At 42.6% G+C, this 27,018-nt stretch overlaps 1 long non-coding RNA gene across 2 annotated transcripts in view; it reads right to left on the bottom strand.

Moving 5' to 3' along the window:
- LOC122459261 overlaps window positions 1–25,097 on the bottom strand; it is a 41,194-nt gene extending 16,097 nt beyond the window's left edge. For both annotated transcript variants that reach the window (XR_006279817.1, XR_006279818.1), the window contains exons 1-2: window positions 24,932–25,097; window positions 11,714–11,933 (exon numbers count right to left, since the gene is read on the bottom strand). This is a non-coding gene — a long non-coding RNA (uncharacterized LOC122459261). The remainder of the gene's footprint in view (window positions 1–11,713; window positions 11,934–24,931) is intronic.
- Window positions 25,098–27,018: the final 1,921 nt, after the last annotated feature.

Here is a 27,018-nt window from a genome sequence, read left to right as displayed (position 1 = left end):
GATCGAGTGACCAGAGAGATTGAAGTGTTCTCCAACTGGTTTTTGAATGTTATAATTCTTGATGTCTGATTTGTGTCCATTCATTCTTTTACGTAGAGACTGTCCAGTTTGACCAATGTACATGGCAGAGGGGCATTGCTGGCACATGGTGGCATATATCACATTGGTAGATGCACAGGTGAACGAGCCTCTGATAGTGTGGCTGATGTGATTAGGCCCTATGATGGTGTCCCCTGAATAGATATGTGGACCCAGTTGGCAACAGGCTTTGTTGCAAGGAAAGGTTCCTGGGTTAGTTGCTCTGTTGTGTGGTGTGTGGTTGCTGGTGAGTATTTGCTTCAGGTTGGGGGGCTGTCTGTAAGCAAGGACTGGCCTGTCTCCCAAGATCTGTGAGAGTGATGGGTCGTCCTTCAGGATAGGTTGTAGATCCTTGATGATGCGTTGGAGAGGTTTTAGTTGGGGGCTGAAGGTGATGGCTAGTGGCGTTCTGTTGTTTTCTTTGTTGGGCCTGTCCTGTAGTAGGTGACTTCTGGGTACTCTTCTGGCTCTGTCAATCTGTTTCTTCACTGTTCCTCAGATATTCTTGTTAACTGCTGGAATTAGCCTACCTTGCTTGTCACCATGAAAGTTTTTCCTCCTTCCCCCACTGCTGCTGGTGATGGCTTATCTTAAGTGATCACTCTCCTTACAGTGTGTATGATAAACCCATTGTTTCATGTTCTCTGTGTGTGTATATAAATCTCCCCTCTGTTTTTTCCACCAAATGCATCCGATGAAGTGAGCTGTAGCTCACGAAAGCTTATGCTCTACTAAATTTGTTAGTCTCTAAGGTGCCACAAGTACTCCTTTTCTTTTTGCGAATACAGACTAACAGGACTGCTACTCTGAAACCTGTACTAACATAATGACTCAGACGTGTCAAATTCCTTGCTTCCCATAAATCTCACTAGGATGCTAAAGATCCTAGTGCTGACACTGCGTTAACTTGGCAATTAAATAATTGCTAACACTTTCAGCAGATAGGTTAGGAAAAAGAAGAAAAACAGAAAAAGAGAGGGTGGGGAAACAGAAACAGAAACAGATGTAGTGAAAGTGAATGTCTTCCTACCGAGTAATATTGACAGCAACTCTAACTTGTTGAACCAGTAATGATTTATGATAAAGAAAATACACCTAGAAATTTAGTTCAAAATGGCTGCACAGCACTCTTACCATTTGTGCAACTGGCACCCATTAATACTGCCGATTGAGGCAAGTGCGGGATCTACTGGAGATTGGGTTGTATGTGGTCCTAAATGCACACCCTAGCACACAAACCAATAATTATGCAAGAGGTGCACCTGTAAATATTCTTTTCTTTGAATAAAGGACTCCTTTCTGAGAGGATGTGACTTTCTGACTACAGCTAACAGCCTGTAGATGAAGCAGCAGCAGTTCTTCTGAAGAAGCAAAGATCAGGAAGCTGATTCTATCTCTTCAGACTCATGCTTCAGACTGAGACAAGTAGCTATCTCAGAAGACAATGGGGACCTATAGACTAAACCAGAGGAGAAGCTGCATGTATATAAGACCACAGAAGTGCCAAAAATCTGGAAGGCCCAATAAATGAACTAAGAATCTGTGCAAGCACCACACTGTCCCTAATTAGTGTACTAAATCTACAGTGCCCAAATGTCACCTTCAAAAATGCACTGCTGTTAATAGTACTGTAGCCCATTTTAATTCACTGAATAGTTTCCTAGTATTCCTTTTTATATTTAAGCATATAGTTGGGTCTCTTGACAGGAAATTACTCAACTGAAAAGCTGAATAACTACCAAATAAAGGTTTTTAAATCTCAATAATACTGTTGATTCTGTATTGCTTTCTATTAAAGAGCAACATCCTAGATACAATATGGCATTTCTTTTTGACAAGCTCCAGTGTTAACCTCAATCCCATTCTACCAATGACAATTTGCTATCCACAAAGTAAACTAAGTGATAAAAGAAATAGTAGTTTAACAGCAATAAAAGAAATAGCTTATTGATCTTAAAGGGCACAATCAAGACAGCATAATCTTCAAAACCTGGGCTCAGTTGCCAATCAATTACTTAAAGTTTTATTTCTACTAATCAAATTTGTTCCTGCATTGTTTGTTTCAAGTAAATGTATGAAATAGAGAGAAGTGCTGATTTTAGACAATAGCCTTAGTAATTTTAAGTGTTTAATATTCACTGTACATATTCTTAAATGTCAGTGCATGTTTTAAGCAAACAATTGTGCATCCATGCATCACTGCACATTCAAGACCCCAAATCATACCACACTGAAAACCCACTCAAACAGATTCAGACCATAATTAATTGAAAACCAGCTTCATACAAGACTTCCTGTACAAAGTAAACCTATGCATCTGCATTAATTAGTGCTGTAGTGAGCAACTCATTAAAAAAAAAAACTCTTTTGAACCACTTCAACTAAGATCTCCTGCTGAGAATCCCAAATCTTCAAAGCAATTCAACTCTTACGGTCAGCTAAAGTGTATATCAGGGTTACCCCATAGCATCTGAGTAGAAACAGCACTATCCAAAATCAAGCTGCTCAGAACAGGGCTTTCTACAAAGTTAAATTAGCTACGATGAGACAGAGGCAAGATGAGAGTTTTCAGACACTTTTTAAAAAGTTGGATCACATTTAGGAGATATGACAAGAGAGCATTTGGTGAGGGGAGGGAGACAATTACAGAAGGGAAACAAGGAAAAAACAAAGGGATGAAAAGCAGAAATGGAGCCAAAATGTGAAAGAAAGAAAGAAAGAAAGAAAGAAAGAAAGAAAGAAAGAAAGAAAGAAAACACAGATAACAGGGAAAGGAGAGAGCATTACAAATATCAGATAGAATGGTAGGAGTGAACAAAATCTGCAAGTAGGAGTAAAGAATGGGAAGTACTGCCAACCCTAAGCATTCCAAAACAGGAGTCAACCCCCATTTCATCATGAAAATAACTTCAAATAACATGAAGTTTGTTTTACTTGCCTTTTAGTTTTTGAGCATTTAGGGTTTACATTTCCAAGCTTTTCTCCACCACCATGGTGTCTAGAAACATTCTTTTAAAAAAGAATTAAAGCTGAGGTTTTCACATACTAACATGACTCCAGGATCAGGGTCTTTAAGAAGAAAAATTAAATATCACTAACTATTGTTATTTTGTCATAAGTCTCACAATATACAAGAAGATATGTGGAGAAATAGAAATACAGGGAAGATAATGGCAGGAAAGGAAAGAAACATGGAATGAATAATACGGAAAGATGTGATCCCAGAAATTAAAATGCTAGGTGATAGACCAAGAATTCTCTTCAAAAAAGAATTTTTGTGACACATTTTTTCCATTTCTGAATTTCATTTGATGAATTGTTACTGGCTCTGATGTTAATCTGTCTTTCCTCCCTGAAACTGAACTAACTTTAAAAGACCTCAAAATTTGGGCACTCTCTCTAATGAAGTCCCTAATCAGCTTCAAAAAAGGCCTGTTCTAATATTGTTTGAAAGCAAGAACACAAGGGAGAAGATAAAGAAGGAGTACAAGCGAAACTGAGGTGTGGAGATGGAAGACTGGGGAGTGGAAGGAAAAACGTAGCTATAAGTTACACACAAGCAATCTGGATCTTTATGATTATGGCCTTGGCTACACTTGAAAGTTAGAGCACATTAAATCAGCCCTGGGCACCCTAACTCCTGAGGTGTCCACACTGGCAAGGCAGGTAGAGCGCCTGGATTCTGCAGCTGGAGCGTTCCTGGTAATCCACCTGCACAAGAAGCACAAAACTTGCTGTGCCCTGCTGAAATGCCCGCGTGTCAGTGTGGACAACATGTTGCTTTACTGCGCTGTGAATGGCCTCCAGAAACGTCCCATAATCCCTTGAAGTCAAGTGGCCACTCTTGTCATTTGTTTTGAACCCAGCTGCAGTCATGCGGATATCCCTTTTCAATACTCCATTTCTGATAGCCAACATGCTTATCTGCCCCGGGACAAAGCAAACCATTACTGTGGAATGCTTTTGCTGCAGAGGCAGGCGTCTGTGCATGTGTGTGTGTGAGAGAGAGAGGTGAGGGTGGGGGCTGATGTTGTGGTTTCCCCCTTCCCTCTGCCACTGTCTGAACTTACAAGACAGCATGCTGACACACTCTCTGTGCCCCAAAACACAGTCTCTCCCCCCAAATACACACAACTCATTCCCTTTCATACTCCATCCACCCCATCCCTCCCCTGCCCCAATTTGAAAAGCACGCTGTAACCACTTGCACACTGGGATAGCTACCACAATGCACTGCATTGCAAGAGCTGCTAACGTGGCCACGTCATTGCACTTGCAGCTGACAGTGTGAACACACTGTAGCATTTTCCCTGCTGTGATCTCCGAAGGCTGGTTTAACTCCTGGCGCTCTACATCTGCAAGTGTAGCCATGCCCTAAGGCCCATGGTGAGAGGAGAGGAAAATTTATAGGAGTGAGAGGAAAGGGGAAAACAAAGAATGGAGGGAAAGCAAAATGGGTGGGAGTTGGAAATGATAAATGTGACCTCGGGGGAACACCCTACACCCCCATGTTCATCCTTATAATATGATTGTGTGGTATCTAATGCAAAGTTTGTCATGTCAGGTGACTTTGGAAGGCTCATGATGTACTGAGCATTGTTGTTATAGTAATGTTATAAGTTGTAATTTCATGTATATAGTTATGAGGCTGAAAATGTGTCCTCATGGCTTAAAGCAAGCCCAGGAAAAAACTCTCCACGAGCAGAGGGGCAGTTCACACCTCATCAGGGCTTGTGGAGGACAAACCCAGCCCAGCCTCACAGGAACAAAGGACACTGGCCTAGGCAGCAACAAAAGATCTTTTGGACTCTTGAGTGAGTCACCCCACTTCCTTTGATCAGTTTGGGACAGGTAATGCTCACCTGACTCTGTGGGGGGGACAAAGCCAAGAAGGAAGAAAGAACATGATAAAAGGGAGAGATGTTTGCCATGCTCTTCCTCTCTCTACCACCTCCATCTACAGACATCACCACCAAGCGACTAAAGCGCTGATCAAAAGGGAGTGCCTGGCTGAAGAGCAACCAGCCAGCCTGGGGTGAGAAGCATCTAAGTTTGTATGGGCACTGAAAGTGTTAAGATCAGCTTATCATATGTTTTGCTTTTATTTCATTTGACCAAATCTGATTTATGCTTTGACTTATAATCACTTAAAATCTATCTTTGTAGTTAATAAATTTGTTTCTTTATTCTACCGAAAGGCATGAGTTTGGTTTGCAGCATGTCAGAGACTCCCCTTGGGATAACAAGCCTGGTACATATCAATTTCTTTGTTAAATTGATATACTCATATAAGCTTGCAGCATCCAGCGGGCATAACTGGACACTGCAAGATGGAGGTTCCTAGGGTTGTGTCTACAACTGGAGATATTGGCTAGTGTCATTCGGTTGCATAATCCAAGGAGCAACTTACATGCCAGAGGCTGTGCATGAACAGCCCGGGACTGGGGGTTCTCACAGCAGAGCAGGATAAGGCTGGCTCCCAGAGTCAAGGACTGGACTGAGCTAGCAGAACACCAGGAGAACGTCACAAAAAAAAGTCACATAAGGATTAGGAAAAGAAAGAGAGGTGAACAGTGGAATGGGGTTTCATTATTATTATTACTAATGGTTGTGCATTTCATTTTGTTAGCATCTTGTTGCTTATCTCCTAGTGGAACTTAATTGGTTCAACTTTGGAAAGTGATGTCAAATTCTACCCTCAGTTGCATCTATGCCCATCTACTTCTCGGAAAGAAGTATTTCTTCAGTGTTTCTTTCCTACTGCCACTCGGAAGTAAAAATAAAAAAAACTCTAGCTAAGCAACCGGGTTGAAAAATGAGAGATGAAAAATAGGGTACAGAGTTCCTGATGGGGAATTGCCTGCCAGGGAGCAACTTTAAACTTCCTTGCGTTAAGTCAAATTCTATCTTCTCCTTACTATATCTTCCGGCAAGTAGAAAAGAAGGGGAATATTTTTATCCCTGTTATTTGTAGTACAGCAGAATTCAGCTATTAGAGACACCTGACAACTGAATAATTTCACTTTAACTATGTCACAAAACAGAACGTGCATTTTCACATTACAGAGCAGTAAAGGAAAAAATCAAATGAAAATAAATATCCAACTTCATAAACTATTTGTTCCAACTTACATTATATTAAACGCAAAGAGAAACAGTTGGCATTTTACATGAGCTAGTCAGGAAAGAATGTTCTTTAATGCTCTTGTGAGTGTGTAAGATTTTGGATGCTGAGCTTAAAAAAATCAAGCTAAAAATGGAGGCACCCAAAATTAGCTCCTGATCATGCAAACACTTACATATGTGCTTATATTTACTACTGTGAGTAACTCAATTGCTGTCAATGCAACAATTCACAATAGTAAAGTTAAGCATGTTCATTTGAGTTTACAGGACTGGGACCTGGTGGATACTTACGAACATTTAGAATAAAGCCTTGGCTGTATTGCAAAGTTAACTCAAGATATAACTTGAGTGTTACCCCAACATGACTCCCATCCACACAGAAAAATCTCTAGCTCAAGTGGTGGTGCTTTAAACTTGAGCTAGCCCCACTGAAGATCAAGTGCTGCCGACACTTCAGCTATTATGTGCTGTACGGACACATCCCCCCATAACTTCCCAAAATTCCCCCTGGGGCCTCTGTTGTGTCTATCTACCTATCCCTAGTTCTATAAAATCACCTCCAGGCAGTATAAATAACCTGCTTTGGTATTTGGACCCTACCTTAGTACACAGCTTTCTTTAACTGTAACATCTGTATAGTGCTCCTGTTGCACTTATTCAAATCATATGACATCCAGAAGAGCAAATCAGCATGCTTCTACTTGGACTGAGGCAGACATCAAAGTTATTGAGAACATGTAGTATGAGGCCAGCAAGACATATGTATTTGAGTGCAAGATTAGTAATTGAATCTCCAGTAAGTTAGATGAAGAAGAGATCCACCAGACTGGACCTTAGTGCCAACAGAAGTTAAAATTCCTGAAGAATCTGTTCTGCCAGGCAAAGAACCACAACACCCATCCCAGAACTCCCCTTTTCTATCAGGAGCTGCACTGGGTGCTCAGCAGTGCCCAAAGGAGGGAGACCATGTACCCTGGGCACTTGAGGTGTCCAGGATGCAAGGGGTGGGGGCAACCAAGTACTGAGGATTCAGAGGAGGAGCTGAAACTAGGGCTGTCCACAGCAATCTCGACTGAGGCAGAGCAGACACTCACCATTTCTTGGTACAGCCAGTCCAATCTGTTTGGGGAGGAGATGGAGGAACAGACCAGAGGGACAACTATTGCCTCAGATGGATAAGAGAATAACTCAGCACTGTTGATATGATCAGGGAGATATGACAACAAAAAAGGCCACCACCGCCTGTTACAGTAGTGCAGGGTACTGTATGCAGGAGGATAGAAGTTTTATGCAATACAAGACAAGCAAGGCCAGCAAACACAGGGACGAGCATAGTTACACCGGGCATACATAGCAGCGTGCTTTTTCTCAAACTGGCACTAGCATTTTTAAGGGCAGCCCAAACTTCAGAAAACAACACTGGCTTAGGGAATAGGTCTGTTTCCTGGCTTGTGGAATATCAAGTTCCAGAGCACTTGCAAAGTCTGTCAGAAATACGGGTCCAACATCCAGCTGCCCCTGCTGGACCACTAAGGGAAATACAGGTGCAGTTGCCCTCAACTGTGACACCATGCAAGAGGTATGTAGAGCAGTGTTAGCAAGACTGAAACTGAAAAGGCAACCATCAAACATGAGCATGTGCACTGAGAAGAAAGAGAGGGGAGGGAAAAGAATGAGCACTCTGAACCTTCCAGCCTCCTACCTGTGGCCTTTCTTGGGTGGAAATCTGCATCTCTCTCCCTGGTGACCAGTGTATTTCGAGGCTGAAGAGTTCCTTGCCTTCACTGTATTATTCCCAGAAAAAGACAGTCTGCCTACACAGGCCTATTCCGCTTCTCCCCCCAGAAATGGTACACGATGTAATGTTATGTTACCACCTGGTTCCTTCTGAACAATCATATTTTACTCCTAAGATAAAAGCACTATAGAGAAGACATATTAAAATAATAAAAGAACCTACTTGCACCCTAATAAGAAGTTTACCAGAGATCACTCACCTTGCACCTTCCATCTCCACAACGGCTCTGATCCGTGCCAATTCTTCCAATGGAATCTGTGGTGGTTTTAGGCTACTGGATAATGAACTAGGTGTAAATTGGTCTAAATGTTAGTCCACCCTTCATAATGATGCAGAAATACTTCTCATGTAGCAGGAACTCCAAACGGTTATCAGGTTTCTTAGCAGATAAAATTTTTCACCCTTCCACTTTTTGTAGCTCACTCATCCGCTTGTCACAGGATGAGTGGTCATTTAAGGGTAGCTGGGCTCAGACACATTTGTGTTGGATTAACTACTCCCTCCTACCCTAGCTGGTCCTGATCAGCTGGGTGATTTCTTCAAAAGGACTACGAAAACTCAGTTTGAGGGAGCAAGCTAGGTTCCTCTGGGAGACACATGAAATAGGGGCGGGAAGATTCTAGGGAAGCAGACTGAAACTCAGGGAAACTGAACCAGAGAGACTGAAAGGCAGCCCAGAATGGCTGGGACTATGAGGGGACACCAGGGAAAGAGCATGGGAGGCAGTGCTCTGCCCCAGAGTGCAAGCACTTAAAGGGAGCCCAGAGGTGGGCTGAAGAGGAGAGTACTTTTGGGTTTTTTGGACTTTTGTTACCCTGAAAAGGGACTGAATTTTGAGAGTGACTCAGCTGGAGAGATGAGCTATATGAAGCTCTCGGGGAGAGAGAAAGAAAAATTGGGGGAGGAAGAAACTTAGGCAGGAAGCACCTGCAATGCCACACTTGACCAGCTGGCAATACTATGAGAAAGCCCTCCAGTCATTAATCTGCCCATCAGTTGCCCCAGACAACAGAATAACTCGATGACACAAGGGGATGGTTTTCTCCCAGAGGCTTGGAAAAAAAAAGTGTTCTCTTCCACTCAGGGATCTCAAGCAAGTTCACATCTTCCAGTGCCACCACAGGCTAACCCTATCACCAGTACCGTTCTGCTGTCACCTGACACACCCAAGCCCTCAAACTGCTTTTTTTTAAATTAAAAGTTTAAATAAAGATTTTCTCATTGCGAAGTTGGGGAGGATCCTTAGGACCAAGCAGCTTCAGGGCAGAGAAATGCAGAGATGGAGGACAATGAATGCCCAGGAGAAAACCCTTGTCACTTTTCCCAGCCTGTGATGCAGAAAGTTACAGAGGAAAAACTTTTATCCCCTCCAGACAGAAAAATATACTATTCTCAATGCAAGTGAGGCATTCACCTGGGAGGACAACACCAGGATCCAGAACCTTGGATGCAGAAGGAATAAATGTTGATGAAGATGCATGGGGATTTCATCAAGAGATCAAACCATCTCTTCAATCTGCAGCGAGGTGCTGGAATGGGATTGGAAGAATCAGGCTGCAGATGACAGCATGTTGGAGAGGATGGTTGTGCATTGCATCTCCCACTACCATGCCGTAAGTGGCAGGACCACCAGCAACTGCACGAAGAGCACCAGCAGCAGAGGGACCTGTTTGAGCATGTGCTGGGACTGATGGCCAGCAGGTTCCAGAACAACCAAAGTTTGACTGCAGCACCAGCAATTGTCCAAATCCTGTTCCCAGTTCAGGTTCAGTTTCAGCCTCCCCTCCATGCCACTATGTCCTGAAGTTGATGACCTCAAGGTGGGAGCTCACCCAGTTCATGAATGGAACTGCACATCATCATCTATACCCTAGCAAAAAAACCCATCCTTCCCATCAAGCTGAAGCAGTCCCTGGTACCTTGTGTTTTTAAGTGGCTGTCATTATTCACACAGAGATTAATTAATTGGGACCCAGGCACAGCCACCGACTCCATGGGTGCTCTGGGGCTGGAGCACCCACAGGAAAAAAATGGTAGGTGCTGAGCATCCACTGGCAGCCCCCCTATCAGCACCTCCCCCTCCCCCCCAGCACCTCCTGCCCACCGGTGGGCCCCGCAGATCAGCACCTCCACTCTCATCATCTCTCCCACTGCCGAGTGCATGCTGTTTTGCAGCATCAGAGAAAAGGAGTACTTGTGGCACCTTAGAAACTAACAAATTTATTTGAGCATAAGCTTTCGTGAGCTACAGCTCACTTCATCGGATGCTGTAGCTCACGAAAGCTTATGCTCAAATAAATTTGTTAGTCTCTAAGGTGCCACAAGTCCTCCTTTTCTTTTTTGCGAATACAGACTAACACGGCTGCTACTCTGAAACCTGTTATTATTGCAGCATCAGGAGGCAGTGGGGGGAGGGGAAGGGGCGGGGCAGGGGTGCAAAGAAGCAGGGTAGGGGTGGGGCCTTGGGACAAAGGTGTGGAGTGGATGGGATTTAGGCAAACTGGGTGGGGGGAGGAGCACACTGTGGCAGATTAGAAACACGGCACCTATGGACCCAGGGACCTCTGGGTGCAAGCCTGCAGAGAGGTGCATAAGTGCACAAACTTTGGAGCTTTCCACTGAGGAGGCAAGAAGACAGTTCAACATGTCTCATGAAAAGAAGATCCCAGTCAAGCCTGGCTAGCTGGATTTGGGGTGAGGTTTTGCTCTATATAACATGGCAGTGAATTGGTGGTTAAGTTTAGGGTCTGGTATGCATGTTAAGTTTTTATTTTATATTTAGCCCTTTGTTTTCAATATTTCTGCTTGCTATAATTTGAATCTCTGTTGCGCATTACATAAACTTATACTTGCTTTCTCTATAAACAAAGTGACTCGCACACTCCTAAACAGCAATCCCTTCCACACAACAGTCCACGTCTGTCTGGGAGCATATGAGCCACTTGCACACACTAGCATGACCAGGGACAGCTGCCAGTGAGCTTAGTGCCGGCCCCAGTGGGCAGGGCTGGTGACAGTACAACCATGTCAGAGGAGCTGCTTGGGCTGGGTGCTGGCTCCTGTTAGCAGTGGCCTGACATGTTGCTGCTTTTGCTCCCTGGTTCAGCCCGGCAGATATCCATTTTGTATCCACAGATATAAATTTTGTATCCATGCAAGGCTCTACAGACAAGGCTCCCTCATGCTAAGGACAGGTGGTAGCAAGGTGCTTCACAACCCTGCATACCCCTGGGAAGCATCAGAGTAATGGCAGTTGTTTAAACATATATTAACCGATAGGATTTTTTCTTGTTTTGTAGACTGATATTATTAAGAACTCTGATTTAACAGATTAAACCTTGAAATTGAATTGTAAAATATTCAGAGAAAACATCAAAAAGCCCCAAATTTTTGTTCACTACCCTTGCTAAAAAGCAAGAGGATATCAGCTAAAGTCCAACCTAAATCTCTCAACCACCCACACAACACTAAATACTTTTTGAAAAAATAGCAATTACTGAACAGCATGAAGAAGAAACATATCATCCAGCACTGAATCAACTCCATAGGAAATGTGTAAATAAAGATCTTTGGTTGGCAGATGTAACAACACTTAAGAAGCAGCATAAAAGATAAACACAAAATGGAGAGAACTCTTGGGGCAACATTGTGGATATATCAAAACTAAGATGATTTAAAGTATTTAAGAGATTTTTTTTAAAGTTACAATACCTGCATCAAACACAGTATCATCTTCTAAGGCCTGCACAGCAATTTCTACAGCCTTCATTGAACTTCCTCCCATTTCCAGCACTGCAAAGCCACTCTTAACTGCATTTTTAACCCCAGGATGCTTCTTTCAGCAAAATCATCTGGTATTGCCCAAGCTCCACCATGGACTACAAGAATGGGGTTTGTGCCCATCTTAACCAGATCTCCAAAGATGATGTATCTGTTGAAACAAGCAGGTCCTTTTCAATTTAATATTAATATTGCACAACATTCAGGAACATTAAGAGATTAATCTTTTAGGCCTCAAATCCTGCTTTCTCTGTATGTGTTCCAACCTGGTGGATCTAGTTACAGGATCAGGCCCATAGTTTGTGAATAGTTCCTTGCATTATAAGTATCAAAGATGAATGTTTATCTCCCCATCCCCCCACTTCTTCTGTTTTTACACAATTAAATAGATTTTACAGGAAGCGCTGAGTAAGCAGACCCTTTTTCTTGTGTTTATCTCCTGAGAGGATTGAGGCTGACACAATTACAGAATTATTAACATATTAAAATATCTTTCAGAGATCAAACCTCAATTGACAGGAAAATTTGGAGCAAGAGTGCCTTTGAATTCAAATAAAAAGTTTCAGATCATTTTAATGTAAAAAGAGGGTTTTTTTTCAAATTACATAGAAAAACAAAATCTGACACAAAATTCCATGTGAAATATGTTACCAGGTTTCAACAAATATAATTCTAATACAATTTTTTTAAACAAATTGCTATTTCACATACACGGTCAAACTTAACTCTAGCATTTCCTAACTTTTGAGGACTTGTCCTTATAAGCCTAACATTCTTGTAACATAATTGTCTAGCAGCCAGGTGAAGAAGGAGACTAGCTTGTTTTAGGAGCCTATATACCTTTGTGGGATCACCTGGTTGGGCCTTCACAGTGGATTGGCTGAACCCTGGTTGAATGGTGTATCACAAGACCCAGAGGTAATTGGCTCTGATGATTTATTATACTTGCTGGCACAGGGATGAGTCATCAGGCTTAGGCAGGCTCAGAGGTAATTCAATGATGACACATCAGAGTGTTTTAGAGCACTTAGAAGAGTCCAGTTTTAAATAGAAAGCTGGTCTTAACTCTAAACTGTTACAGAGCTGGCACTCCACTATAATTTAAGCCAGGGATCTCAAACACATGGCACACAGGCCATATGCAGCCTGTGGAGTTATTTCCTGCAGCCCGCCATAGGCACCAACTGCACCAGCAGCCAAGCTCCCCTCACCTCCCAAGCACGCCGTGTCCCCACTCCTTCGTCTACCTCCCAGCACTTCCCGCTGCCAAACAGCTGTTTGGCAGTGCTTAGGACTATCCAGGAGGGAGCAGGGAGGAGCGGGATACGGTGTGCTCAGGGGAGGAGGCAGAGAAGAGGCGGGGCTGGTGCAGGGATTTGAGGAAGGGGTTGGAATGGGGGCAGGGAAGGGGTGGGAAGAGGTGGGGCAGGGCCTCATGGAAGGGGTGGAGTTGGGGGCAGGGCCTGGGGCAGAGGGCAGGGGCTTTAACCAAACCAATTCTAAAAGTAAATGTATGTTTTGTCGTTTGAGTGAGGTGCATTACTGAGTGTTTATAGTTTATTAAAACCCCTCTTCGCATTACAGATTTTAAAAAGTTAATACATTGACTTTTAATAGCACACTATATTATTCTTCACTTTTTTCATTTTTGACTATATTTTTGTATCATTGTATGAAAAGGTTTCAGTGATGTGGCCCTCTGGCCATTGTACTAGTCCTCATGTGGCCCTCATGGTGATTTGAGTTTGAGATCCCTGATTTAAGCATTTATACTGATTTCATCATCATAACATTGGCATGTTTTCATAGAATATAATGAAGCTCAGTGATAATGGCAAATACTGCTGCTTAATTAGACGTGTTATCTAGCAGCTCTGTGTTCTTGGGGAACCAGGACACAATACCCAGCCTGTCTGACTCCTGAAAGATCTTTCCCACTCCCCAGCCTCTGTTTGAACCGAATCTGCATCAGAAAAAAGACTGACAAAAAGCAATGAAAAGGCAGTGGGAGACACACATAAAGCTCTGGGATAAGGATGACAGGATTAAGGAAACTCCCCTAGCCTCATTTGCATCGAAGATGGGACAAGGAGGCATCTCCATTAGCATATAGAATGGAGAACAGAGATTCCAAGGAAAGAACCGCATGGAATTCTGGGATCAGAAAAGCAGGGAAGCACTGCATGATGGGGATCTCTGGTCCACATGTTAATGAACCCAGGCCTGCACACACCCAGCTCAGTCGTTATCAGACCAATTCTAGTAATAAATCCTTTTTTGGTATCCAAAATAGTGAAGCTCCCTAATTGCATTGTGAGCTCCCTCCAAGGAACATAGCCCAAAGCAAGGAATGATCAGATCCCATGGTCTAGCCTGAACAAAACAACTTTGGTATACTCCCTTGTTTACACATAAACAAATCTAGTGTTCTCCCTTGAACCATTGTTGTTTCTCTACAAAAACTCCTATCCATACTCAAGTAAGTGTTCTGATGCCTGGATCCAAAATCTGCATCAGTTTCATTGGGACTTCATCTTCTCCTGACTGATCGTTCTGGGGGCTCTGCCTGACTTCAGCACTCCAGAATCTCATCTCCATCACCACCTGGGACCCCTGATCAATTCAAGCTTCAGGGAGCGGTGAGAACCCAGCTTTCTCTCTAGGTATAGCTTTTCTACCCTGACTTGTGTGATCAGTTATAGTTTTGTAAATCTGACTTTTATAATCAAATTTAAGTTAGATTTAATATTATAATTGTTTTGTTTGTTTGGCTCCCCTATGGTTATTACCTGGCAATAAATAACTTTCATGATTAAGCTGGTTGCTTCTCTCTCTCTCTCTGTCTCCTTAGTGGGTGGGTTTTTTTGGTTTCCTCATTCACTCTGCGGCAATGCTCCTCGTACCTAAGCTAAAAGATTCCTGCAGCGCCCAAAAATCCTGTGGGATTTGCTCATAAAGTGGGCTACTACCAGAATAATTGTAACATGAAAGTTGGGATAGATGGTATTTCCATTTAAAAGGGATGGATGCTGGGAATTAAGTAGTATATCTGGTTCTGAGGACGGTCAAAACTAGTAGTGCTTTGTCTTCCCTCAGAAATCCCTGGCCAATGCCAGTTCACCAAAGCAAAACTGTTTTAGTGGCTCCCTTCCTGCATTCAACTGTTTCCTGTTTTACAGCATGGAAGGACTCATAGCAAGTTGGAGAACCTGTATTTCTCAATTGTATTTCAGATCAATGGGGGAAAGTAAGTTTGAATTTTTTTGTCAGTGAAACACTTTTGTTTTCATTAACTCTTATACACTATTTACTTGTTGATTTTAATGGGAATTTTGCTTGAAAAACCAAGTGCCTTTCAGTGAACCAGCAAGTTTAATGTAGGTAAAGTAAAAGAAATAGTTCTCATCTTAAGTACAAAAATGGCATCTTTTAATGATAGTGAATTATGCTAAATCAGTTTGAAAAAAGTGTTCTCTTTCAGTGTATCCTACATTAGTTTTAAAACATGTTTACAGCTCTTTAAAACAGAGTTGCCAATAGCAAAACCTAGCTAAATTATATCACAATGTTCGATAATAATAAAGTGTCCAAGAACACTTGGAGAGAAGAGGAATTTTAAAAGAACAACTAATGTTTGTGGTGGAAGTAGGACACAAGCATCACAGTACAATATTTATTTGCGGCATGAAAAATGGAATAGAGAAAGCAGTGATTACAGAGTGGCCACTGCTATTTACATAGATGTATGTGGTTACAATCGCTTAATTATATTTATTTCCAAACAATTTATGGCAAATGCTTTACAACAGTGAACATCTTTTTTCTATGCAGTACAGCAGTACCTTTGATATGAGAGCCAGCCAAAGTGAGTCAAAACTTTCTCCAAGAAAAATTTAGTTTTAATGTGTTTTTTAAAAGGATCTTAAATGCAGTTGATAACTATTATTACGTTTGTAATTGTATTACTAATCTTCAATCCAGCTACTTGAGTGCCAACTCAAGTAGTTGGATATTTTCTTTACAAGTGTTACATAATAATTTTTAAAAAAGAAAAGGAGTACTTGTGGCACCTTAGAGACTAACAAATTTATTAGAGCATAAGCTTTCGTGAGCTACAGCTCACTTCATGAATCATCATAGAATCATAGAATATCAGGGTTGGAAGGGACCCCAGAAGGTCATCTAGTCCAACCCCCTGCTCAAAGCAGGACCAAGTCCCAGTTAAATCATCCCAGCCAGGGCTTTGTCAAGCCTGACCTTAAAAACCTCTAAGGAAGGAGATTCTACCACCTCCCTAGGTAACGCATTCCAGTGTTTCACCACCCTCTTAGTGAAAAAGTTTTTCCTAATATCCAATCTAAACCTCCCCCATTGCAACTTGAGACCATTACTCCTCGTTCTGTCATCTGCTACCATTGAGAACAGTCTAGAGCCATCCTCTTTGAAACCCCCTTTCAGGTAGTTGAAAGCAGCTATCAAATCCCCCCTCATTCTTCTCTTCTGCAGACTAAACAATCCCAGCTCCCTCAGCCTCTCCTCATAAGTCATGTGCTCTAGACCCCTAATCATTTTTGTTGCCCTTCGTTGTACTCTTTCCAATTTATCCACATCCTTCCTGTAGTGTGGGGCCCAAAACTGGACACAGTACTCCAGATGAGGCCTCACCAGTGTCGAATAGAGGGGAACGATCACGTCCCTCGATCTGCTCGCTATGCCCCTACTTATACATCCCAAAATGCCATTGGCCTTCTTGGCAACAAGGGCACACTGCTGACTCATATCCAGCTTCTCGTCCACTGTCACCCCAGGTCCTTTTCCGCAGAACTGCTGCCGAGCCATTCGGTCCCTAGTCTGTAGCGGTGCATTGGATTCTTCCATCCTAAGTGCAGGACCCTGCACTTATCCTTATTGAACCTCATTAGATTTCTTTTGGCCCAATCCTCCAATTTGTCTAGGTCCTTCTGTATCCTATCCCTCCCCTCCAGCGTATCTACCACTCCTCCCAGTTTAGTATCATCCGCAAATTTGCTGAGAGTGCAATCCACACCATCCTCCAGATCATTTATGAAGATATTGAACAAAACGGGCCCCAGGACCGACCCCTGAAGTGAGCTGTAGCTCACGAAAGTTTATGCTCTAATAAATTTGTTAGTCTCTAAGGTGCCACAAGTACTCCTTTTCTTTTTGCGAATACAGACTAACACGGCTGCTACTCTGAAACCTATAATAATTTTAATGTATGAACTAAATTAGACATCCTCCCTGGAGCCCTAATTCAGCACAGCATGTAAGTATAACACACATAGCTCCTGGGTGTGGTGCTCTGTCCCCTCTAGTGGCACCAAGACCACTTAGAGATTAATTAGTCTGTTTTACAGCCTTAGCTAAGGGCTTTTAGCTCAGGCAGTAGACCAGGGATCGGCAACCTTTGGTTCGCGACCCTCCAGGATAAGTTCCCTGGGGGGTCGGGCCAGTTTGTTTACCTGCCGCGTCTGCAGGTTCGGTTGATCGCAGCTCCCACTGACGGCGGTTTGCCATTCCAGGCCAATGGGGGCTGCGGGAAGCGCTGGGCATCCCCCATTGGCCTGGAGTGGCGAACCGTGGACAGTGGGAGCCGCGATCGGCCGAATCTGCGGATGCGGCAGGTAAACAAATTGGCCTGGCCCAGCAGGGGGCTTACCCTGGCAGGCCGTATGTAAAGGTTGCCGATCCCTGCAGTAGAGGCTCATGCATTTAGCTCCAGAGGTCCCAGTTTGGATCCCAGCTGACGACGATCAGCATCTGTCAGTGTTACATAAGCACATGCTTAACTTCAAGCATGTGAGTAGTTCAACTCATGATGAAAATTCATCATGTAATTCAATGTTTTGCTGAATCAGGGCCTTTGTTAGGATACTATGAAAAGTTTTCCTTATTTTCATTACTTACAAGTCAAAGTATACTGAAGAAAATGATCATTCGTCTACAGAAATGCTACTTCTTATAACTAAAGCAGTTTCAATATAGCAATCTGAGTGAACAAAACCAAAGTCAGGACTTGTTTTTCCTCTTACAAAAGTTTTGCATTTAAATTGTGGAGTTTTATATTTTAAAGGCGTAGGTGGGCTACATACAACACAATAATTTATAAAATTCACAACATATGGCTAAAATGCTTTACAGAAAGAATCAAGCAACACTGCTTCTCAGGAGCTTGCAATCTATTATGTACATAACACTAAACAGTATGTGCTATTCGCAGTATGGAAGACTAAATATGACATGGCACAGAGACATGACATTAGGCACAGAGAAGTAAGGCTTCAGGAAGTTCTAAGAGATTGCTTGTTTTCTCATTGTACACATTATGCGTGAAATGCTGGCCCCATTGAAGTAAACTGCAAAAATCCCATTCACTTTAATGGGGAAGGATTTCATCTCTATGTTACTGTTTGTAATTATGATGCTATATGTTTTGGACAGGAATGTGGGTCACTGTGGGAGAGGCTGAGGAAATAAGAAAAAAATAAGCTTGTGTAGCATACAGGATTAGGGACATTATTCCATGAAGGGTAAAGCTACACTGCACTTAAAAATACACTGCTGGCCCATGCCAGCCGACTCGGGGCGCCCAGGGATCCCGCTAAGGGGTTTAATTGCAGTGTAGGCACTCAGGCTTTGAGCTGCAGCCCAAGCTCTGGGACCCTCGCACTTCACAGAGCCAAGCCTGAACATATAAACCACAATTAATCAGTCCCTTAGCCCAAACCCTGGGAGCCTGAATCAACTGGCAGAGGCCAGTTCAGCATTTTAATTGCAGTATAGACATACCCTTAGAAGCGTGGAAGGAAGAGTGAAGCAGGATGGGCAAGAAGGGAATGCAGGGGTGCATGGCTCAAGTAGGAAAGTGCTAGAAGACTAATGACAATATGTAGGTAGGGGCACAGATGTGTAATCCCAGAGCTATGTGCTTCTCCATTAGTTTAATACTGATTCCTGCTTTGAAAAATTGTGACTGTTTCCCTTTTGTTGTTTCCTATGGGTTACCAACTCTTGAAGGCTGGCACTGCAATTTAAGTGATCCAATCTAAGTCTACTAGAAGCATTCTTATTAGGGCTTCCGCTTACAACCCAACTTTGGAGGGAAACCCCCATTTCCTTAAAGAGAAAAGTGAAAATTCCTAACCAATACAAATTTCAGAACCCCACTTTCTTGGGTCTAATGGCCCAGGTCATAAATTCCAGAGGGCAGGTTGCATTCTGAGTTGTACTCCTGGAGAGAACACAATTTTGATTTGATAGTCTGAATGAAGGATTGTACATTCAATGGTGAATACCTGAATATGTAATTATTAGAATGTACATTTATACAGAATTTTGTGCACTATATAATTCAAAGCATGTGATAACTGGCAGAGCAGTGGTCATAACAGTATGTTTACTAGAATGTTGGTCCTTTTTTGATCTGTTTTATCCCTTATCATACTTTTATGATGGATCAAAAGGGGCCAATTAGGTGTCGTGATTTTCCTACTGGGTCCCAGCCAAATGTTTCAAAGTTTACATAATCTGTGAGGTTAAATGCACCAGAAAACCCAAAACACCAGACCAAATGAAATTTATATTGCATAAACAGTCTTCCTGTATATTCAAATTACATACAAAAACTATGTTAAAAGAACATTAAGGTTACAAAGTCAAGCATTCAAAAGTTAGGAAATGCTAGGATTAAGGCAATCTTAATTTTCCCCTCCTTTCTGTAAATGCATCATGATAAAGCCTTTTATTATATGATCACATACTATTTTTTCCATAGGACTTCATTCAACATACAGGATACATAATGGTCTAGGAACGAATTAAAATGGTGTTGTTTCAACCTGAACAGTTGAAGTTTGGCAGAGATATAAGAAATTGAAAACAGACGTTTATAATGTGAAGTATTGGAAAATCTTAAATGTAAGTAGCACTACCAGTTCTACCTAGAATAAACTCTCAGAAGTTGCATAGGCAGAAATTGGAAAGGCAGACAAATCAGTCTGTAAAGTGTGTATTTCATTTTGCAGACCTTTCCCCATCTCCATCTCTTTCCCCTTCCCTTGCACTCCCTTGCTGTCCCTCTCCCCATTTATCTGCATATCACTAACCCTGAACTTGGTTTGTTTAACACCCCATTCACGCACTCTGTAATTTTCAAGCACAAAACATATTCCTTAACCATTTCTCCTCAGATATGGGAAAACAATTATTTAACTGAACACTAGATAGCTTTCACTAGGAAGACATAAGTTTAGTGTATAAAACTGTAATGAAGTTTAAAACTATAAAACTATAAACTTTAGTGCTTTGTGTATAAAATCCTTCAAAGCAACCAAAAGTTCTGAACAGTTTAAAATAAAGTGAACTTGCTATGCTGTCCTAGAAGTCCATGGATATTAGCTGAATGTTAAAAGGACAGCATAGAATGAGATATAATCAGTTCAAAAATATGAGTTAAAAGTTTCTGTACGTTTTATAGTGGGGTCTACCCCCTTTAAGGGCTTGAGGGCTAGGGAGCACCCAACCCTGTTTTGGAGAGGAGCCCAGCAGGTAGGTGCTGGGAATCATCTAACCTAGCTCGGCAAAATCAGGTGATGATATCAGTTAGGGATTTAGAGGAGAACATTCCCCTTGAAATACAACAGAGCACTATGAAGTGGATCCACCTAGGGTGAGTAGAGATTCTGACCAGGAAGCTACCGAAGGCTGAGGGGCACAATCCAGTTTGAGAATGAGATTGTTATTTTATGTTGTCTCTCTACTGTTTCTTTCTGGGATAATAAACAGAGCCCTGGAACGGGGGCTATGAACAGATTTGGGTATGGCTAATTACGTAGAGTCCACCCTTCTACCCAGGTGTTACACTTGTTATCAATCACCTGCCAATGCTTGTGAGTTTACAATTACAATTTCCTGTTTTTAAAATGTTTGGTCTCACATTGCTATGTGAAAAACACAAACAAATGGAAGTGGACTAAACCCCAATCCTGCAGGTTATAACAGTAATAATTACTTCAACTACAGTAAGTAAACGTGCCTGCCCATGTAGATCAGGTGCTAACTGAATGTGTGGAGGAAGGAGTACAAGCTAAGTAGACACAAAACACAGTCAAATTCCCAAACAAATGAGGAGAAAAAACAGAAGAAAGTGGGGTTTTTTTTCCTGACCTTGCTTTTTGTTATAGTAATAGTTGGTATTATTTATACTGACAGTAGATAAACTATTATTTCTGATTTTTTTAAAAGTTAAATATGTTCTCAACTGATGATGGCAGCAGGTGAACAGCTAGTAGTGAAGGGATTCTTATAACTGCAGTTGGTATGTTAAAGCTTTAAATTGCCCCTAAATATTTGGCTCATAGTTTCAAAGAGTTTACAGCACTCTAGATGTTACTTGCATTTTGAAAATACTTCTCAGCTTAAATTACTTTTCTTTATTTTGAGGTTGAGCAAGGTTTCCATCTATAGGCCTTTGAACTGATGGAAAATTAACAAGCATAATAGAATTTGTGTGTGGCTAGCTATTACAGTTCTTCCACTATCTTCCCACTAACTTGCAAAAACGCATTATTCTAACCTATCCTATTCTTCTGTAGATTCCAATAGTGGAGAGAAAGAGAGAGAGCCTGGAGCACTGGGCCTGGTATAAGATCTGAAGCCTGAACCATATTAAAGCCATGTATTAAAGCAGATGTTTACAAGTTTTACCATCTGATACATGAACTTGGCAAGGGTACTGCTAGTGTTGCTAGAACATAGGCACTCCTAAGAAGTAACAGATACTGGATATGCATGTGAACACACTTGAAAAGATTAACAAAGGTACATCCTGACCTAACACCAGATAAGAGGGTTTGACTGAAGTGATGAATAGGGATTTTTTGCCTGAGACACCTGGAGCAAGATACAAGGGGAGGTAACATGCAGATGTCATGAAATACATAAGGTGGTATGTAAGTTGTTTGTCTCAGTCTATAAATGTCGGGGTACCTCATGACTGAGCCACTCCTTGCCATTAGATACTCGTGTAACCACAGATCCCGGGAATTCGGACTGTGCCTTGATGACAACTCCTCCCTCTTTCACCATAGTCTCACTTTGTACCTTGCTCCATCCTCCAAAAAAATCACCATTAATCGAAGGTGGGAAATTGCTTACCTTTGTACCCACATGCGCTTATAGCAAACTTCTTTCTAATCCCTTTTCTCCTAGTGTCAGTGCTTAAAGCTTTCCAGGTCACTGACCCAGAAAATAAAATTTCAAACAAGCAAGTTTGCTTGTGGCGGGGAACACATGTTTAGTACAGTCTGAGGAAAAACCTGCTCCGATTGGTGGCTTTCCCCACTTGCCTATATTCTGGGGCAAGTGGGGAAAGCCCCCTGGGCTGCTGCAGAAAGCAGGTAGAGCTCTCTCCCCTCAGGCATTGACACTGCTTTATTCTAAATAGGTCCTTATACCACATGCATCACTATAATATCTGAGCACCTTCAAGTAAGTCATTAAGCAACATGACTAACATCTGTTGTGTGTTTTGTTCTCTCCTGCCCCTGCGGGAGAGAATAAGTAGAGCACGTATACTTTGTTTTTTTTAAATACCTGTTATATATATATATGTGTGTGTGTGTGAGAGAGAGAGAGAGAGAGAGAGAAGGTAAGGTCAACAAACTGTGCCTCGAACTTGAGTTGGAATCAATAGCACTCGGGTTTGTGATGACCATTAGTTCCACAGTCTGGGACCACCCCTGGAGAAAGTTGTATCTCCTGCACAGCAGAGCTTTACTCTTAGTGTCCAGAGTTCCCTTGAGCCAGTGGAGGGGGGAAGAGCAGAGGAGTCATCTGGGTCCCTCGCCCTGGAGGAGAGGGGAAGTAGAAAGAGCCCAGGAGATCAGGGAACCTCTGTTTTTCTCCTCCTTTCCTGTGAACAACAGAACAGCTCCTCTACTTTGTCAGAGGGTGGAGATGATGGCAGGAGAGAGATCACTTGATCGTTACCTGTTAGGTTCACTCCCTCTGGGGCACCTGGCTTTGGTCACTGTTGGCAGACAGGATATTGGGCTGGATGGACCTTTGGTCTGACCCAGTATGACCATTCTTATGTTCTTATGTTTCTCCTAGCCTTCCCTACAATGCCAGGTCCAAGAAGGGGGAGAGTGAAACCTGTTGCAATACCCTCCCCTGGGCCCGGGAGAGGTGGATGTACAATGTTAGGAGCTGTAGAAGGAGCAGAGGTTAAGGAAAAGGGCAGGGAGGGGGGCAAATTGACAAGGGGGGCTGGCAGAGCAGAAGTGACCTTGAGGCAGGGGACAGGTGATAGACCCTCCACTCTTTTCACACACCTTTAAGTATGGTTGCTTACACTCACTTTTCATGCCTGGTCTTAAACTGCACTGTAAGGTTTTCAGGAAAAACTACATTTATGTTTCTACAGCATGCAGTATAACAGGTCACCATCCTAACTTGGACATCAATAATTTTGCCTCAATAAACTAATGAATCATAGGTACTGACTCTGTGGGTGCTCCGGGCCTGGAGCACCCATGGGCTGGAGCTCAGAACTGGAGCACCTGAGGGGAAAAATTGGTGGGTGCTCTGCACCCACTGGCAGATCCATGCCCCAGCTCACCTGCGCCTCTGTTCCACCTCTGCCTCCTCCCCAAGCGTGCTACGTGCCTGCTTTTTCCCCCTCCGTCCCAGCGTTTGCCTCCGTGAAACAGCTGTTTCGCAGTGACAAGCCTGGGAGGGAATGGGGAAAAGGGGGAACACGGCGTACTCAGGGGAGGAGGTGGGGCTGGGGTGGGGATTTGGGGAGAGGTGCAATAGGGACAGGGAGGAGGAGGAGTTGGAGTGGGGACTCTGGGGGAAGAGGTTGGAATGGGGACGGAGCACGAGCACCCATGGGCGCCATGAGAAGTTGGCGCCTGTGTTATGAACAATCTGTTACCTACAACATCATGCTATAATAAACATTTACTGTGCAGAGATTGACCTGACTTGAATTACCTGAAGTCCTATACAGCATAATGGGAGGGGAGGAGGAAATACAAGGGAAAGGCCCAGGTCAATTAAATCAGTTAATAGTGCAGATGAGGGCTACCTCAGAACACCTTTCTAAAAGCTGATCCCAGGTAGGTCTGAGGAAAGCTGCCCTCTGTGACTTACCTGGGTGGAGGAACCCAGAGCACTCAAGTAGCGGGTGGGGCAGTTGTTGCGTAGCACTGCTGCAGCAGAGGCCCAAGAGAAGGCTGACTGCTTGCTGGCTCTGCTCAGGGGCACAGAATTAAGGGTGACTGAGTGGAGAGGTTTCAGAGTAGCAGCCATGTTAGTCTGTATTCTCAAAAAGAAAAGGAGTACTTGTGGCACCTTAGAGACTAACAAATTTATTAGAGCATAAGCTTTCGTGAGCTACAGCTCACTTCATCGGATGCATCCAATAAAGTGAGCTGTAGCTCACGAAAGCTTATGCTCTAATAAATTTGTTAGTCTCTAAGGTGCCACAAGTACTCCTTTTCTTTTTGAGTGGAGAGGCTCAGTTATAAGCAGTTCCGCAGCTGCAGCAAAGAAGCAGTGGGCAGTGAGCCAACCAAAGCCGGGAAAGGCTGCTATGGATCTGGGAAAGGGGCGCAGAAGAGGAGTGGTGTATGTGAGCAGCACAGCACAATTGGCAGCTACTGGCCTCAGCCACAGCTCAGAACAGCTTCCTCCTGCCAATTTCCAGGCCAACACAGCCCTGTGTGACCTCCTCCAGACCAGCCTTAAAGAGACAGAAGGACACACAAGACTGCTACCACCAGGGATACTAGAAATCCCCCTCATGTGAGGCTGGCATGGCAGAACACATATTGTATAGCTCACAAAAAGAATATAGGCCCTGAACTATTCTCTCAGGAGAGTGCTCTACATAGAATAGCACTGCTAAAAGGGCACAGGACCTCACTCAGTCAAGAAGGAATCTCTAGCAGAAGAGAAATCTTACATTATTTCCTCCATGTCTATTTGTTTTCTTTTTCTTTAACAATAATCACCAAATAACTTTGATATACAAACTAGAGGAACAGGAGTGAGCTAATGTTATAGAAGAGACACATGCTGATTTTATAATACAAAATAGCAATACTCTTAAAAAGCAGTTACCTTCAAGTCACACAAACAGCTCTACCTCATACAGCCCTTAGAAGACTCCTGAACACAATAAATGTGAGTAAAATGCAGCACAGATAAGTACTAATCCTAGACTTCCAAATCCAAAGCTGAATGCCAGCCTTTGTCTGTGTATTTCCTAACTATTATCAAAGCCTGGTAAATGTATAACTAAAACTCAGACAGTTAAAATGAAGTTGTCTGAGCTAAAAGAAAAGGAGTACTTGTGAGCTGTTCACCTCCCAAGTCAAGAGTCCTCAAAGAACTATTATGACATTAATTATTAACATTGCTTATTTACAAAATGCTGCAAACTGCCTACTTGCAGGAATAGCAAATCTCTGCGGACCTTTAGAATGCCAGAATTCCTATAAATAAATGAAAATAGCTGTGCTATTTACTCTTAGTATTTTCAGGATAAGTTTAATTGCCCAGAGTTCTAAATTGAAGGAGAAAAGCAGGAGCCTCATCTACCTCCCCTAACTTACTCCTGCCCATTCCTTTACCCTTTGATTGTTACATCCTCCGTAAGGTTGCCAGTTTTGGTTGGATATATTCCTGAATGTTTGGTCACATGACATAATCTTTAATTAAAGATTAATCTTTAATTCTTGGAGATTCCAAGAAAATCTTGGTGGGTTGGGAACCCTAATCCCTCAACAACCTCAAAATCCTCATTTGCTTCTTATGGCAGGCTCTACTCCTCTCCACTGCTAGCTCTTCACAGATGATGTAGGGTGGATTGATTTAAATCAAAATTGCAATGATCTTGGGGTTCATTAAATAACAAACCAGTGAATGGGAAAGGAATAAAATTTTAATAAAACAAGCTGGAGAGCATCTCTTGTGAACTGCTGCACAAAGCCCTGTGATGTTCCCAACCCTCACCTCCCGGGCACATCTACAAATTCCCATGTTGATAATACTGTTCCTTATAAGGGAGTATCTATAAATTATAATCTTCTACAAATATGTTTCTACATCTTCCGTCTTAAAGAAAAACAAATTAACTCTTGTGTGTGTGTGTGTGTGTGTGTGTATATATATATATGTATATATAGATATATATATAAACAGCTAACAACTATCTAATGATACATGCATTAAATTCTCAGCCCATGTAGTACAATGTGTCAATTACCTAGGGAAGAGAAGAAAGGGAGTACTTGTGGCACCTTAGAGACATGCCACAAGTACTCCTTTTCTTTTTGTGGATACAGACTAACACGGCTGCTACTCTGAAACTAGAGAAGAGAGGTTACCAGCACATCACTCTTAAGTGAGTCTTTGCCACTCACTTTTCTCAAACACCCTTTCTCCAGACAGGTTAGCAAGTCTCTATGAGTCTTTCAGGAGGTTCAATCTCCTGCTCTGTTCTTCTCGGTATCAGCCTTTCATTAGAGTCTGAGTTGTTCTCTTGTTCCTTGACAGTTTCTCCTTTGTGGGTTGATGATAAAGGATCAGTCAGATGGGAAATATCAAAGTCCACATTTACTCTCAATGTATTGGAACTTTCTGGGATTACTCATAGATCCAGACAGATTTTGACATAATCAAAGGGACTATATAAGACCTTGGATGTAGCTGTTCTTTAATGGTACCCTTTTGGCCCCAAGTATTAGAGGTGTGATTCCTCAGGCACACTCTATCACAGGGGTCGGCAACACATTCCAAAGGTGGCACACAAGCCGATTTTTACTGGCATGCTGCGGTCTGCCGGGGTCCCGGCCGCCATATAGACCTTTCCACAAATCCATTTGATTGGAGGTAATTTGGACTTGATGTTTTGTGATGAAAATCCCAATCTATGGCAAATTGCCAAAAATCTGCGCTGAAAAATCGCAGTCTATTATTGCTAAAGACTTAATCTGGAATTCCATGATTGGAGAAGATTCCCTTCATGCCAGCTACCACTGACTTCCTATTACTACTGTTCAGTGTGCAAATTTCTGGATACAGAGAATATCAGTCTGTGATTATTAAATAATCCTTTGATTGCCAGGTAAATGTCAGTGCCTACCTTCTCATAAGGCCTTTGTGGAACTGGATGAGGTCTCAGTGGCTCTGCCTATTGGCATGGC

Source organism: Dermochelys coriacea, chromosome 3, assembly GCF_009764565.3.
Source record: "Dermochelys coriacea isolate rDerCor1 chromosome 3, rDerCor1.pri.v4, whole genome shotgun sequence".
NCBI lineage: Eukaryota > Metazoa > Chordata > Testudines > Dermochelyidae > Dermochelys > Dermochelys coriacea.
This window is presented reverse-complemented; position numbering and strand designations above follow the sequence as displayed.